Source organism: Carcharodon carcharias, chromosome 7, assembly GCF_017639515.1.
Source record: "Carcharodon carcharias isolate sCarCar2 chromosome 7, sCarCar2.pri, whole genome shotgun sequence".
Lineage (NCBI taxonomy): Eukaryota > Metazoa > Chordata > Chondrichthyes > Lamniformes > Lamnidae > Carcharodon > Carcharodon carcharias.
In genome coordinates, this window is record NC_054473.1 from 157,027,811 (window position 1) to 157,044,403 (window position 16,593).

The window sequence follows — 16,593 nt, forward strand, 5'->3', positions numbered from 1 at the left end:
GTAGAGAGATCAAATTTAATCGATAGTGTGCATGAACTGATCTTAGTGTTTGAAAGATTTCTGATGGCTGGGTAAAGTTGTACATGGTATGTACAGGTGTACAGAAAGATGTGAAAAGTAGCTGGCATAGAGCTGCTCGTTGGTTTTAAGGTTCTGTCAATTGCAAATACTTTTTTTTTAATTTTTTGTGTTCCAAGGCTTCATATTTTGTATTAGAAAGGGGGAAAAAAAGAGACCGAGCATTAGCAACTGGGACCCACAACGTATTTCTTGGAGGGGATTATTTGAAACACAGAAACTCAAACTAGTGCCCAATTGATTGATATTTAGGAGTCTGTGTGCGTCAGGTAACTCGCTGCTCCCAAAGACACACAGTTTCCGAGAAATGCAGAAACATACTGCAGCAATACTTTCAATCCCATCACAGGATATTTACACCAATGTGCAGTGTCATTCTCGCCCTGCCCATTGTTCTGCATCTTGAACAGCCAGGTGTAGCCCTCTTCAATTTGTGCTGCCCTTATAACTTACCCAGTATTTTTGTAGCGAGCTCTTTGAAAGGTACAGTGGAATGTGTCAAGTTTTGCCTAAGGGCACAAGTCTGGGCGAATCAGGCTCTCGACTCAATTGTACCAGCCTGTTTCCTTTAAAATTAAACAATGTATGGTACGGAGCTGAGGCGGGGAATCTATTCATCCACGGGCACATTTATATTACTGAGATTGTGAAAGATTCAAATCCTCAAACTAAGCCACATTTCCTTTCTGACTGCCACAGAGGACAAAGTCGCCACACTATTACATCAATAGATTGGAACTTAAGCCTTCCCATGTTTCTCAGAGTTTAACTAGTATTTATTGCAGCTGCCTAGCTTTCCTTATGGGTCCCGTCCAAATTCCAAATTTCAAATCCGATATGATCCCAATTTACTTAGTCACCAGTGATACAATTTGGCACTGTTTCTATTTACCAGTGAATGATACAGCACACCGTACAGCTTCCTGGGTTGAAATCGTTTTGAAGACTTTGACACAATGGTCTAAAACATGCACTCACCAGAGTTTTTGAACTTTGCCAGCAATTACAGATGGAGTTTCACATATTAACCGTTAGAGGAGCAACGGATTATTTAATTGCTTTTGGCAGAATGTCCGATTTTACCTGCCTTTCTGACAAATGGCCTGGCTCCACTTGGTCCACCTGAATTCGAAAAGACAACGTTTACCCTGCGGATTGGAATCTCCAGCAGCTCGGGTGCAATCCACTCCCAGATCCTTGCGGTAAAGCTCTGTTTACAGACTACCTTCACAGCCCGGCAGAAACCATTTCGCTGCGACACTAACGCTGGTGTACAAATGCATTCTTATGTGCTCCATATTCCAATAACCGGCTTCCTTCACCCCCCTCCAAAAGCTTCCTAATTAAGATGAATTGTACCATATGTTAGCTCCCTTGTCATATTGTAGTATTGTACATTTATATCATTTATTTCTAAAGTTCAAATCTGTCCAGATTTCACATGATTACTATTCATTGTTAGTGATTTCTGCAGAAATACACAGCTGGACCTTTGCCAACATGACCGCGGTTAGTTACTCCTAAGATACAGACAACAAAATTCAGCTGAGGTTCTCTATCTTGAGAGAAACTGCTATGTTAAACGTTTCTGCAATTAAAAGGCCTTTTTTATTGGGTTAGGTTACTATATTTTAGAAAGAAAGGTTTCCATTTATATTCGTTCCAGAACACATCGATCAGTACCACGGGATTTTTAACAGTCAAGTCTTCAGTTTGACAATGCAGCACTTCCTCAATACTACACTGGAGTGCCAGCCTAGATCACGTGGTCAAGCCCAAACCTAAAGAATCATAATATCTCATATACCTCATGTAAAAGTCGACACTAGTCTTTCAGGCATCAAAGCCCAAACAATTCAGAACCAAAGTATAAACCTGGAGACGATAATGATTCGATTTCATCATAACTGTATACATACCAACGAAAATGAGTACCAGTTGTTATGATCCCCTTAGAGAACAACTTTTAAAAGGATATTTGAAATTCCAATAACTGACTGAAAGGATCACACAAGATTTCAAGTTTTTGGACTTTTACTGTAACAAAAACTAAAAGCGGCATATCTAAACGCTATTCAGCGGCAATTTATACTTTAAACTAGAGAAAAGAAATTCCCCATTTAGTTTTTAACATGAAAATCTTCCGCCACAGCTATATTTTACGTTGTCCCTTAAGTGGGCACTTCTTTCACCAGGATTCAGTCCAAAGTTATTCTCAGCTCCCAATGGCTTGCTTCCTTTTTCTTTCCCAGCCAAATAACTTCTAACCCAAAACTGACTTTCACTATGAGGGTTACACTGGAGATTCCTCCCTCTAACTTAAGCTAGGCAAATCTTCCATTCTCCTTTAAATCTTCACAAGCTCCATCTCTTCAGTCTAAGCATAAGCTCCCACCTACGCTTTGCATAGTGATCAACACAGTCAGCATTTTCTCTGCTTTAATGCAGAATTGGCTGCCTCTGTCTTCCTGCTCTCAGATTTTGGAGATTGGCTTCGGTCTGAGTGTTTCAGTGATACAACTAGAAAAACTGCAAGTCGATATCACAGTGGCTTTCTATTAACTTTTCCCTTCCCAAAGCCTATCTCCATGGCAACATGATTCATAAGGGTCTTGTACTCAGGTAGAAATGCTAATTAGCTATCATCTAGAACCCAACTCCATCACATTTGGAAATAGACAGTTTAAAGTCTAACCACTAATAAAGCCTGACATTCCTAACACCTCCCCGTGAGACTTGGAGACTAACCGTCTACCCACAGTCAGCATAGCCTCTCTTGCCACTGTGTACAGGTGTTATTGTCTAGCATGGCTTTCTTCCCAGTAAGTCAATCTGGGCCTGCCTTGTCCCCATTGCAACCAAGCCACCTAGGCTTGTTGTCGCGCAGAATTTGGAGTAAGTTATATGACTGTCATCACTATTCCATTTTACCTTAAAATTAAAGAGACAGTCCCAAAACATAACAATCTTATTAATTTTGCATTTGTAACATGTTAAGTAAATACTGAAATATATATACATTTACATTTTGTTATTTATTAAAATTAAAGTGATAAGATTACAATAATTAATATGAATTCTTTGGTTTTTATTTTATTTCAAAGTGACAGTCTTTTTTGGATTTCACATGGGACCCAAATCAAGCATGCATGTCAACCCCTCAAAGATTACTCATGTAAAAGTCGACCCCAAGACTTTTGGCTTAAAAAATTGATCTCATAATTTAAACTTTTACAAAGCATATATGGTTGAGGCTATTGAGGGTTTGTGGACATCTATATTTGTGGCACAGTTTTTAACAAAAGGTTTAAAATTTTGAAAGTAAAAGATTTATATAAATATTTGGTTAAGCTTATTTTCATTCTGTCCAATTTTTTTTAGTATTTATATATTATGCTATGTTTGAGGATAACAATGATTAGAAGTCTAAGGTGCTGTAGAAAGAGTTCACTAATAAGAGATAATAAACTGTACAATTATTGCTGTTATTGGGTTTAATCCAAGCTCTTCATTTCACGCACTCCACCAGATTGCTCCTTAGCTGCTGCGATCAGTCTCCTCAGCCAGCAAATGTAACAGATGGAATCTGACCAAGCACTGAGAGAAAACATAACATGGAATTGGAACAGTAAATAGATTTAATTAAATTAGAAGACTGGAGGTCATGAAAGTGTTGTTAGAGCAATATCATTTCATACTTTCAGCATCACAGACTTAATAACTAATAAAACATACTGACAGGGGGTTAATCCTTTCCATTCCAACATTTTTGAAGTAACACAGAATTTTCAAAGCTGATGGACTGAAAGGCCTGTGTTTGTTTGTAACATTTTATGATTTAATGAGATTTTCTGCAGATTTCTAATCTCAGCTATCACAAATCAAACAAAAGAAATTAGGAAACAGTTCTTTAATTTATTCCAGATAACTAACTTTTCTGTGGGTGGATGAAGAATGCATGACTCCACAATGGAAGGCAGGGAGTTGCAATAATTACAGGAACAACTGTGGTTGACACTTTTTTTAGTGTTGTTGGCTAATATAATCCAAGGTAGCAGCATTCAATTTTGCCATAAATAATATTTTTGAGGTTTTCAGAAGTTACATTTCTACCTGAAAATCTCATGGAAGGTGCAGCTTGTAAAATATTCACTTCCTGATGCTAGGTTTGATTTTGTGAAGCTCACAACATCCTTACAATTCATTGTCTCTCCGGATGCTCCAAGTTGGGAAGCTAGTTTTAGGAACACAGATTCAGGAGCTGGTCATTTTGTCTCTCTAAACTGTTCTGCCATGAGATCATGGCTGATCTGTGACATAACTCCATATTCTGGCCTTTGTCCCATATCCCTAACTACTTTTGGTTAACAGAAAACTATCAATCTCAGGTTTAAAGTTTACAGTCAACCTAGTATCAACTGCCATTTGCCACTCTATGTGTAGAATATTTCCAAACTTCCCTCCTGAGAGGCCTGGCTTTAATTTTTAGGCCAAGTCCCCACTCTCAGATTCCCCAGTCTGCTCAAAGAGTTTCTATCTTCCCCGTCAACTTCCCTTAATATCCTGATAGCTTTGATCAAATCAACGCCCAATCTTTTAAATTCCAGGGTATGTAATCCTAGATGGGGAAATCTCTCCTTGTACTTTAACCCCTGGAGTCCATATGTCATTACAGTGAATTTATACCTTATTCCTGCTAAGACCAATATATCCTTTCCAGGGTGGGCTGCCCAGAACTGAACATAGTACTCCAATGTGACTAACCAGGGCTTTGTATGGCTGCAGCATGTCTTTTACCCCTTTGTATTCCGGTCCTCTAGCTATCAAGGCCAGCATTCCATTAGTCTCTAGATTTTATTTTAACCTGTCTATGATTCGTTAATGACCTATGTGCAAGATCCCCAATGTCTTCAGCTTTTCACTGAAGAAAACTTGCATTTATATAGTGTCTTTCTTGACCACCAGATGTCTCATCTAATGAAATACAGCTAATGAAATACTTTTGAAATGTTACTGTTGTAATATAAGAAATGTGGCAGTCAGTTTGAACACTGCACCACTAACAGCAATGTGACAATGACCAGATAATGTCTGTGACGTTGATTGAGGGATAATTATTGGCCAGAACACTCAGGATATCTGCTCTGCTCTTTTTGAAATAGCACCATGGGATCCACATGAGAGAGCAGACGAGGCCTCGATTTAATGTCTCATCCAAAAGATGACACCTCTGGCAGTGCAGCATTCTCTCAGTGTGCATTGGAGTGTCAGCCAGTGTGCTTGAAACCTTTTGACTGAGGAGAGAGTGCTACTAACTGAACCACAGCTGACACTGTCACCACTTAAAAAAGTACTACCCTTTACCACTTTAACTCCTCATGCTGATTGGTCAGATGCCAGGGAAAGTTGCACATGCACACTAGGTTCGCACTACATTTGCCGGCACATGCAGTTTCTCCCACTGCTGATGTCAAGGTGCACACCAGTCGGCTGGCCCCAGTACTGGTTTACGTGTTACTTGCTCAGCTGCTCTCTCCAGTGCTGGCCCACTCTGTCCACTGTCATTGCTATCCCTTTCCAGATCACCAACCAACCCTTCTATAAGAATTCCTCTGTACCATATTTGTGACATACATCTTCAGATGTCTGATTCAAAGTAGACTTTTTTTGCACCTCACAGTAGCACACCATGCCCTGAAGCACCATCATACTGATCTGAAAATGAAATACACAGAACAGCTCACATCACTGCCCAGTTGATGCAATTCCTGGACTGGGACTTGATCATGGAGCTTCTGGCTCAGAGACAGGGATGCTACCTACTGCATCACAAGACCTTCCCATTTGCTTGTAAGCAATGAAAGTAACACATAAAACATGAGCCTTGAACAGATAAATTTTAACACAGTTGTTATTGCTGTTTTCCACACTGGGTTCAGTTAGACTAACTACCTAGAAGCTCAGCGAAACCTGTGTGATGAATAACTAGTTCATGGTTTATTTTAGAGGTATTGTTTAGTTCTGGGAAGATTGTTGTTGTGAAGGTAAAGTAATTAAAATGCTGGGCATTAGAGATGGCCAGAGCACCTAAAAGAAAATGGCAGTTCAGAAGGTTACCCATATTTGTTTAATAGAGTCAGAATAAAAGAGATAGAGTCATAAAACAGCATGTGAGAACTGGACCACAGCTAGAGTGTTGCGTGCAGTTCTGGAATCCGCATTGTAGGAAGGAAGTGATTGCACTAGAGGGAGTGGAGAGGAGATTTACCAGGATGTTGCCTGGGCTGGAGAGTTTTAGTTATGAGATGAGATTGGATAGACTGGGGTTATTTTCCCTGGAGCAGAGGAGATTGAGGGGGGAAATGATTGAGGTGTATAAAATTATGAGGGACACAGATAGGGTAAACAGGAAGGAACTTTTCCCCTTGGTGGAGGGATCAATAACCAAGGGACATAGATTTAAGGTAAGGGGCAGGAGCTTTAGAGGGGATGTGAGGAAGAATTTGTGGTGGGAATCTGGAACTTGCTGTTTGAAAGTGTGGTAGAGGCAGAAACCCTCAGAACATTTAAGTATTTAGATGTGCACTTGCGATGCCATGGCATACAAGGCTATGGGCCTAGTGCTGGAAAATGGGATTAGAATAGTTAGGTACTTGTTTGACCGGCACAGACTTGATGGGCCGAAGGGCCTTTTTCTGTGTGTAGACCTCTATGAATCTATGAATCCATGACAGTCTACACTGCTTCCAAAGAAGTGCAGTCCAGAGAGATGTTTTGTTTTGTGAGTTAGAACTAAATTAGTTTAAAAACATTCAGTGAAACTTGAAAGGCTACATTGTCATGGAGATGGGTGGAGCTTAAGAAGGTTCTTTGGTTTCATTTTTATCTGAGTGTCCTGAACAGGAGAAGAGGCTCCATACTAAAAGAGTGCTCCTGTTAGCAGGCTCCAGGCAAGCCCTGGGAGCCGTTCAGTGCAGTTGTTGGTTATAGTTTGGACCTTGTGTGTTTTGCAGCTCAAATAGAAGCCCTGAGCGCTGCTCGGTGCAGTTAGGGCTCAAGAGAAGGCCTGAGGAGCTGACAAGGTGGTAGAAGGTTGCTGGTTCCATGCTGGAGACAATTAGGGATCAGAGAAGCTGACTGGAGTTCAGAGAAACCCAGGGGCAGTGCCAGCTTAGTGAAGCTAGTGGTCTATGGAAGAGTTGGAATTGTGCTAGTGATTAGTGGAAGGGAAGCAAACCTTTGTGAATCCTAGGAATTGCAATCTCAGGGGGAGAGGCTGAACCATTGGAAGGTGAGCAGTCATTGATGCATTCTGAGTTGGAGCAGCTTTTGAAGGAATTCAGAGACTAGATCTTAGAAAGTGGAGTTGAAATCCCTCATGAGGGAGACAGAGTTTTAACGAGATACTGTGCCTGAGTGGGCAATGATATCTGAATGGGTTGCTGAGGAATCCGTGGGACCTATCTTGGTCGCATCTACCATTTAATGTGTAGTGTAGGTGTTCAACCACATTCTGCCTGTTAATTCACATTTACCTTACGTTAATTCTGAATGTTAGAGCCCAAGATATTGTAGATTGTTTTACTTTGCTGGCTTTGCAAAGTTTATTTTGTTTGTTCAAAACTGTGGAATCTTGTAACATTTTTCTCTTATTAAGAACCAGGGATTTCAAACTTTGTCTGCTTTAAACAAAATGTGACTGGTCCCTAACCGGATCGTAACACCCAAAATGATTCATCTTTGAAAGGGAGTGCAAAAACAACCAGGAATGAATAAAAATGCATGCCAGCAAAATAAAGCTCAATGTGATAGATACTGTAAGGTTTCCAGTTTTTATGTATCAGTTAAAATGTTACACGGTTTTCATTCAATTACAATCTTTTGATGCTGAAATGAAAATTGTATTAGATTCAGCACGCAGGTACCAGTTTGTTATTAAACCTTTGACCTTTCTTTGAACACGTTTTGGGAGTTGCAGCCTGCAGTTTCAGTCACTGGATTTGAGGTCACAGGCAATGCAAATACATGTCCATAAAGAACAGCCCCAGCAGTTGAGGCTTCACCAAACTCAGCCATCCCTTATAGGTCTAAAATGCCTGACCTCACACTTCCCTACATTGAAATCCATTTACCGCTGATTTTCCCTATTATCATCATTGTAATTTTATGCTTTCATCTACACTGCCACCTATCTTTGTGTCATTAGCAAACTTAGATATATAGCTTTCTATCCCGTCATCCAAGTCATTAATAAATAGTGATTGATTGTGGCCCTAACAACTCCCTGTGACACAGCACTAGTTACATCTTGCCAATTAGACTACCTACCCATTGTGGACTTCCAAACAAAACATCCGACTTAAAGTGCTCACTTCAGAATGGTGGCTGGAGCTTGGTCTCCACATTACATAAGTGGTGAGCTCTATCAGTTTTAAATGGTTATGTCATTTTTAACGAGGTGATTTATGGAATTGGAATGTTTCCGTTTAGAGAAAAATGAATCTTTGCTGACTGTGTCTCAGAACAGCCTAGCCAAGAGAGTTGTTAGCCCCAAGGACAGCTTAGTACTGATTCACTTGTTCTCTGTCTAACCTGTAGTAGCAAGTGCCCACTCAGTGAAGCTAAGCGGAAAGAAACTTACTCACTTTTCCAGAACCGTTTTATCCAGTTCAGGGTCACGGGTAAAAAAAGCTAAATAAATTGATTAATAAAATGCTCCAACAAGTCTTGTATTTCCACAAAGTAATCAAAGCTGCTTAATTCATCGAATGTGGAAATTACTAAAACACTAACAAAGAAAGATGAATTTTATCTTATTTTAAATTGATCTTTCATTTTCCTCTTCAAGTTCTTTTTGCCAAGACAAATTCTATTCCGGAAGATGGAGTTCTTACATGCTGTCAAGTTGGTATTTAAGTTGAAGATTTTACTTCTCTAAGGCAGAAACGTCTTCCTTCTGTACAACTCCCCATTGATCAAGGCAACTGAAAGCTTAGTATGTCATTTAGACGGATGGATCTAAGGAAAAATTAGTCCACATTCAAATAGATAACATTTTGATCACAAGAAAAGCAAAAAAAAAATCATCTTTAATATCCCATTAAGTCTCTAAAATTTGAGGTCCTGCTTGAAATCCTCTTCTTTCGTTTGCTGCCCAAAGGCAGGTCTGACCTACACCCATGGATAGGGCATGGAGGCAGATCCCAAATCAACCCCAGCCAGAACAGGGATTGGACCCCATGCTGTTGGCACCAATCTGATCCACACCAGCCATCCAGCCAACTGGCCCCCCAAGCAGTCCAAGTTGCTGTGGAAACATGCACTTTTACATGCATGTTTTAGACCAGAACTATGAATAGTGATGTAGAGGCTTAATTTTTCTTTCCATCAGATGGCTGACCAGGAATCTCTCCCACTCTTACCACCCGCCGTTGGTGTGTGCTGGAAGAATTTACAAGTTGATACTCAACTTCTCTGGCTGTCAAGTCCTGGAGTGGGACTTCAATCCAGAGCTTCTGGCTCAGAGACAGGGACGCTCCCCACTGGATCACTAGGACCTCCCTATTTGCTTGTAATCAAAGTAAAATCCAGAACATGAGCCTTGAACAGAGAAATTTTAATCTGTGGAAAAAAAGTGCAGGTTCACTCGGCAAAATCACAAGATATGGAATTCAATCCAAGGAAGGATGAAATATAAATTGTGTAGAATTTGAATTACTGTGATCGCAAAATGTTTTCAGTTCTTATTGTTGCACAGTCAATGCCTCAGATTCACGCAGTACAAGTGGAAATCTGTATAGAGATACACAACTCTACACACTGTAGAAGTTTGTGTTGACAGTGCTAACCTGTTTAGACAGTAAAAAAATCAAAAGAGAGTGGGAGTCTGTCATATACAAAATATATGCGTATTCAATAAAGATTCACATACTATGTTGAATGTTAAAATGGAGACATGGTAATTGACAGACGATGGGACTGGCTTAAAAATGAGAACTTTCTCATTTACTCAATTACCTTTGAGGAAATATTTGTTATAATTGGTATGCAAGGTCTTTGCAGTAACAACTGATCTGTAAATAATTTTGATATACATAACTACATCTCACTTGAACACATGGCAAGCACTAGCAGAATGTGAACAAGTCAGACTTTAAGCAGCCAATTGCCAGTCAAATACACTTCAGTTATTTTTTGCAAAACATTTATTTTAGTTAATTTCACAGAATCACAGAATTGTTACAGTGCAGAAGGAGGCCATTTGGCTGGTTGAGTCTGCACCAGCTCTCTGAATGAGCAATTCACTTAGTGCCTTCTTCTGCCTTCTCCCAGTAACTCTGCATATTCTTCCTTTTCAGATAGCAGTCTAATTCTCTTTTGAATGCTTCAGTTGAACCTGCCTCCACCATACTCTCAGGCTGTGCATTTCAAACCCTAACCACTTGCTGCGTGATACAGCTTTTTCCTCACATTGCTTTTGCTTCTTTTGCCAATTACTTTAAATCTGTGCCCTTATGCTCTTGATCCTTTTACGAGTGTTGGGAACAGTTTCTCCCAACTACCCTGTCCAAACTCCTCATGCTTTTGAATACCTCTATCAAATCTCCCGTTAGCCTTCTCTTCTCCAAGTAAAACAGTCCACCTTCATAACTGAAGTTCCTCATCCCTGGAACCTATCTTGTGAATCTTTGCTGAATTCTCTCCAATGCCTTTACATCCTTCCCAAAATGCAGCACTCAGAACTGGACGCAATATTCTAGCTGAGGCCAGACTAGTGTCTTATACAAGTTCAGCATAACCTCCTTGCTCATGTACTCTATTCCCCTATTAACAAAGCCTAGCCGGCATGCTTTATTAACCACTCTCTCAATCTGATCTGCCACCTTCAATGACTCATGCACATATATACCCCGGTCCCTCTGCCCCTGCACCCCAATTAGAATTGGACCCTTTATTTATATTGACACTCTGTGTTCTTCCCAGCAAACTGAATCACTTCACATTTCTCCATACTGCCCATTTGCCACCTGCCCATTTCACCAATTTGTTTATGTCCTTTTGAAGTTCTACACTATTCTCCTCACAGGTCATAATGTTTTCAAGTTTTGTATTATCCACAAACTTTGATATTGTGCCCTGTACACCAAGGTCTAGATCATTAATATATCAGGAAAAGCAAGGGTCCCAACACTGAACCCTGGGAACTCTGCCCGAAAAGCATCCATTAACCACTACTCTCTGTTTCCTGTCACTCAGCCAATTTCATATCCATGTTGCTACTGTCCATTTTATTCAGTGAGTTATAACTTTGCTCACAAGTCTGTTGTGCGGCACTGTATCAAATGCCTTTTGGAAGTCCATGTACACCACATCAACAGCGTTGCCCTCATCAAAAACTCTTCCAAAGCTCCAGCAAGTGAATTAAACACAATTTTCCCTTAAGAAATCCACACTGGCTCTCATTAATTAACCCACTTTTGTCCATGTGGCTATTAGCTTTGTCCCAAATTATTGTTTCTAGAAGTTTCCCCACCACCAAAGTTAAACTGACTGGCCTGTCGTTGCTTGACTTATCTTTATACCTTTTTTGAACAAGGGTGTAATGTTTGCAATTCTCCAGTCCTCTGGCACCACCACTGAGTCCAAGTAAGATTGAAAAATTACAGCCAGTGCCACTGCAATTTCCACCCACATGGCAATCTGCACCTGTAGCTCACCAATCCTATTTACCACACTTCGTGCACGAGATTCAACAACCACAGATATCCTACACACAGCTGCCAAATTAAACTGATTGACATTAAGCTAAGGAGAGTTGCAAGCTACTGTGAGTTAGAGAATGAACTACTAATCAAAGCACTTCAGAAGTGGTTTACAATTGGAGGCATGGTGTGATAAAAATCATTGTAAAAACTGGAGTGAATGACTGCATGGAGATGGAAGATCCAACATTGATTCGTCATCCGTTATATTAAGGAATTACATGCATAATAAAAAAAAAGTTTTAATGATGCGCATGAATGGGAAAAAAAATTGAATTTCACAAAATAAGTGAGGATATGGTTCTTAGATTGATGTGCAGACTTTATTTCCATCATCAGAACAATGCTGACAGCAGGCGGCCAGCAGCCAAAGGTCGAACCTTCCTTCAGATTTGCTTGTAAAGTTAGGTATCAGAGATGAACTTGATATTTCTAGACATGGCCCACCTCATCCCCAATTCCAAGAGCGACAAAGACCTGCAGTCAGTATCTCCCTGCATTATGGCTGAGTTCAGGAAATTAATGCATTAGTGATTCACTTCACAGTACTAACCAGGATGCTCCAATGCACTCCCATATTACCAAACAAAACAAAATTGATCTTCAAAACCAGTAATCAGAAAGCCTACACTAGGCCAGAGATTGAAACCTCAGCTTCTTAGTAAACCACAAGCCAAGTTTCCAAAATCGTTTCCTCTACAACAGAAAGGACGGCCACTTCCACCTCGAAGCCATGGAAACCCTTAGCACCTCCAGATTCAACTACTTCAATGCTCTCTTGTCCAGCCTTTCATCTTCCATAAACTTGTGTTTATCCAAATCTCTGCTATATGAACCCTATGCCACATTATATCCCACTTACCCAACACCTCTGTCTTCGCTAGTCTACATCAGCTTCCAGCATCTCAAATTTAAAATTTTTATCCTTTGGTGTAAATCTCTTCATGACTTTGAATGGATTGAGACTGACATTTCAGGGTGAAAATTCCTCTGATTTCACTTTTATCTTACATGAAAAATAGCAATGTTTTTGTAATGTTGCTTAAGGTCTAAGTGTAACACAGTTTCTTAGATCTTGAGAATTCATTTATCAGGTATCAGTGATTCTGAAGTCAGCTGGGCCTTATTGCATGCACATTATGTCTACGTAGGAACCCCAGAACACTTCAGGTATCCTGGATAATCATGGGTGCAGGAATTGCCACCAATTGTTCAAGCTTAAGCTTCGATTTTCAGAACTTGGAGGGTGGCTGGAGTTACTGCCGTTGAGAGTTGAGAACTTCCCCAAATGTGCGCTCCAGGATATGGTGACCCCACAGCTACAGAAGCTGCAGGAGGTGAGGGAAAATGTGACTACAAGACAGGGAGGAAGACAAAGTGCAAAATCCCCCAAGCACTCGCTAACCAGTTTTTAGGTCCCCTTCTAAATAAGTGACTGACCAACCATTGCTAACATTTGCATTTTTCTTGCATTTTTATTTAAAGAAATAGTATCACTTCCTTTTAACTAAAAGGAGAGTTCAGATTCAATTTGTGTGTATGCGTGTGTGAGAAAGAGAGAGAGAACTTTGAGAGTGTGAGTATGTGTGTATCTGTTTGCATGTACATGTGCATGTGTGTGCTTTGAGTGTGTGCGCGCGCGAGCGTGTGAACTTCGAGTGTGCGTGTGCCCACATGTGAGCTTTGAGGGGAGCATTTTTGGTTAAGGAGAGTATTGCAGTACTGGAGAAAGAGGATGTGTCTGAGGATTCAAGGACAGAATCGATTTGGCTAGTGCTAAGGAATAGGAATGGTGCAAATACATTGCTCGGTGTAATGTAGCTAGTGAGAAGGACATGGAGGAACAAATCTGCAAGAAAATAACAGAGAGGTGTAAACATCATAGAGTAGCTATAATGGGGGACTTTAATTACCTGTACATAGACTGGGATAGTGGTAGAGCAAGGGACAGTGAGGGATAAGCGTTCCTAAATTATGTTCAGGAGAATTTCCTGCAGCAGTATGTCCAACAAGAAAGGAGGCACTGCTAGACCTGGTTCTTGGGAATGAGTTGGGCCAAGTAGATCAAGTGACTGTGGGGGAACATTTAGGGGACACTGATCATTGTATCATAGGGCATAATTTTGCCCTTGATGGGTGGCTGGGCAGCTGATCGCTGCTGCTGAAATGGGCCCGCTGCCCTTTTAAGTGGGCGGGCCAATTAAGACCCGCCTAGCGGGCCACTCGATGGGAAGCGCTATGTGCTTCCTGTGCGGGGGTGGGGGCGTGGATTCCCCAACTGCCAGAGTGCGCTCTTTCATGCATGCGCGCGATAGAGACTAAGTGCTGCTTCAGGGAGAGCGCTGAAAGTTTTAGAAAGTTTAAAGATAGAAAAATAAAAAAATTAACATGTCCCCCTCATGTGACAATGTCACACGAGATGAGACATGTTAATAAATATCACAGAAACTTTATTAAAGTTTTTAAAAACTGACATGAAACCTCATGATGGATGAGGTTTCACGTTTTATCAGAAGCCCACTGGGGGTCCTGGCCTGCCCGCCAGCCTTAAGGTTGGACGGGCAGGTCTTTAATTGATTTAACTACCCTGTCAATGGCCTCAATTGGCCATTGTCAGGTTGGTCGGTGGGCGAACAGCTGATCGCACTGTCTGCCTGCCTTCCTGAATATTTAAATGGGGCGGGATGATGTCAGGGGTTCCCCCGATGTCATCCCACATCATTTTCACGTCGGTGAGTGGGCCCCGCCCCCAGCTCACCGATGCAAAAATTCTGCCCATAAGGTTTAGGATGATGGTGGAAAATGACTTTGGTCAATCGAAAGTAAGAATAATTAATTGGCAGAGAGTAGACTTCAATGGCGCAAAAATGGAGCTGGGCCGGATAGGCTGGAACCAAAGGTTGGTGGGCAAAACAGTAGCTGAACAATGGGCTATCTTCAAAGAGGAGATGGTTTGGGCACAGTCAAGGTATGTTCCTTCAAAAGGGAAAGGTAGGACAAACAAATCCAGAGCTCCCTGGATGACAAAGGAGATCGAAATTAAGTTAAAGGTCTCAGGTAGCAAATACAATTGAGAACCAAGCTGAATACAGAAGGTTCGGGTGGGATGTGAAAAAGCAAATATGTGAAGCAAAGGTGGATTATGAAAGACTGGCAGCTAACATAAAAGGAAATCCCAGGGTTTTCTACAAGCACATCAATAGTAAAAGGGCGGTAAAAGGAGGAGTAGGGATTATTAGGGACCAAAAAATGTATTACACATAGAGGCAAGTGGCACGGCTGAGGTGTTAAATTAATACTTTGCATCTGTCTTTACTTGTGAGGTAGATGCTGCCCAGGCCATGGTGACAGAGCAGGAAACTCAGTCACTAGAAGGGTCTAAAATTGATAAGGAGGAGATATTGGATAAGCTGTCGGTACTTAAAGTTAATAAGGCACCAAGACCAGATGAGATGCATCCAAGAATATTAAAGGAAGTGAGAGTGGAAATTGCAGAGGCACTAGCAATAATCTTTCAGTGTTCCCTGGATTTATGGGAGGTGCCGGAGGACTGGAGAATTGCAAACTTGTTCAAAAAAGGTTGTAAAGATCTGGCCTGCAATTACAGAGCAATCAGTTTAACTTCAGTGGTGGCAAAACTTCTAGAAACAATTATTTAGGATAGAATTAATAGTCACATGGAAAAATGTGGATTGATTTAAAAGAGTCAACATGGATTTGTTAAAGAAAAATCATGTTTAACCAACTTGCTGGAGTTTTTTGAAGAGGTAACAGAGATGGTTAATGAGGGCAAGGCCATTGATGTGGTGTATTTGGACTTCCAAAAGGCTTTCGATACAGTGCCATACAAAAGACTTGTGAGGAAAGTTATAGATCATGGAATAAAAGGGACAGTAGCAACATGGATACAAAATTGGCTGAGGGATAGGAAACAGGGAGTAATGGTTAATGGGTATTTTTCGGGCTGGAAGAAGGTTTGCACTAGAGTTCTACATGGGTCAGTATTTGGACCCTTGCTTTTCCTGATACATATAAATGATCTAGATCTTGGTGTGCAGGGGACAATTTCAAAGTTTGGGGATGATATAACACTTGGAAGAATTGTAAACAGTGAGGAGGACAGTGTAGAACTTCAGAAGGACATTGACACATTGGTGGAGTGGGCAGATAGGCTGCAGATGAAGTTCAATGCGGAGAAGTGTGAGGTGATAAACTTTGGCACAAAGAACATGGAGACACAGTATAAAATAAAGGATACTATTCTAAAGGGTGTACAGGAACAGAGACACCTGGGTATATATGTACATAAGTCATTAAAGGTGGCAGGATAGGTAGAGAGCTGTTACCAAAGCATACAGTATACTAGGCTTCATTTATAGGGGCATAGAGTACAAGAGCAGGGAGGTTATGATGAAATTATATAAGACACTGGTTAGACCTCAGACGGAATATTGTGTACAGTTCTAAGTGCCACACTATAGGGAGGATATGAATCACATTGGAGAGAGTGTAGAAGAGGTTTACAAGAATGGTTCCAGGAATGGGACACTTCAGCTATGAGGAAAGATTGGAGAAGTTGGGACTGTTTTCCTTGGAGAGGAGAAGGCTAAGAGGAGACTTGATAGAAGTTTTCAAAAACATGAGGGGTCTGGACAGAATAGATAGGGGAAACTGTTCCTACTCATAAACGGATCAAGAGCGCACAGTTTTAAAGCGTTTTCCAAAAGAAGCAAATGTGAGGTGAGAAAAAACT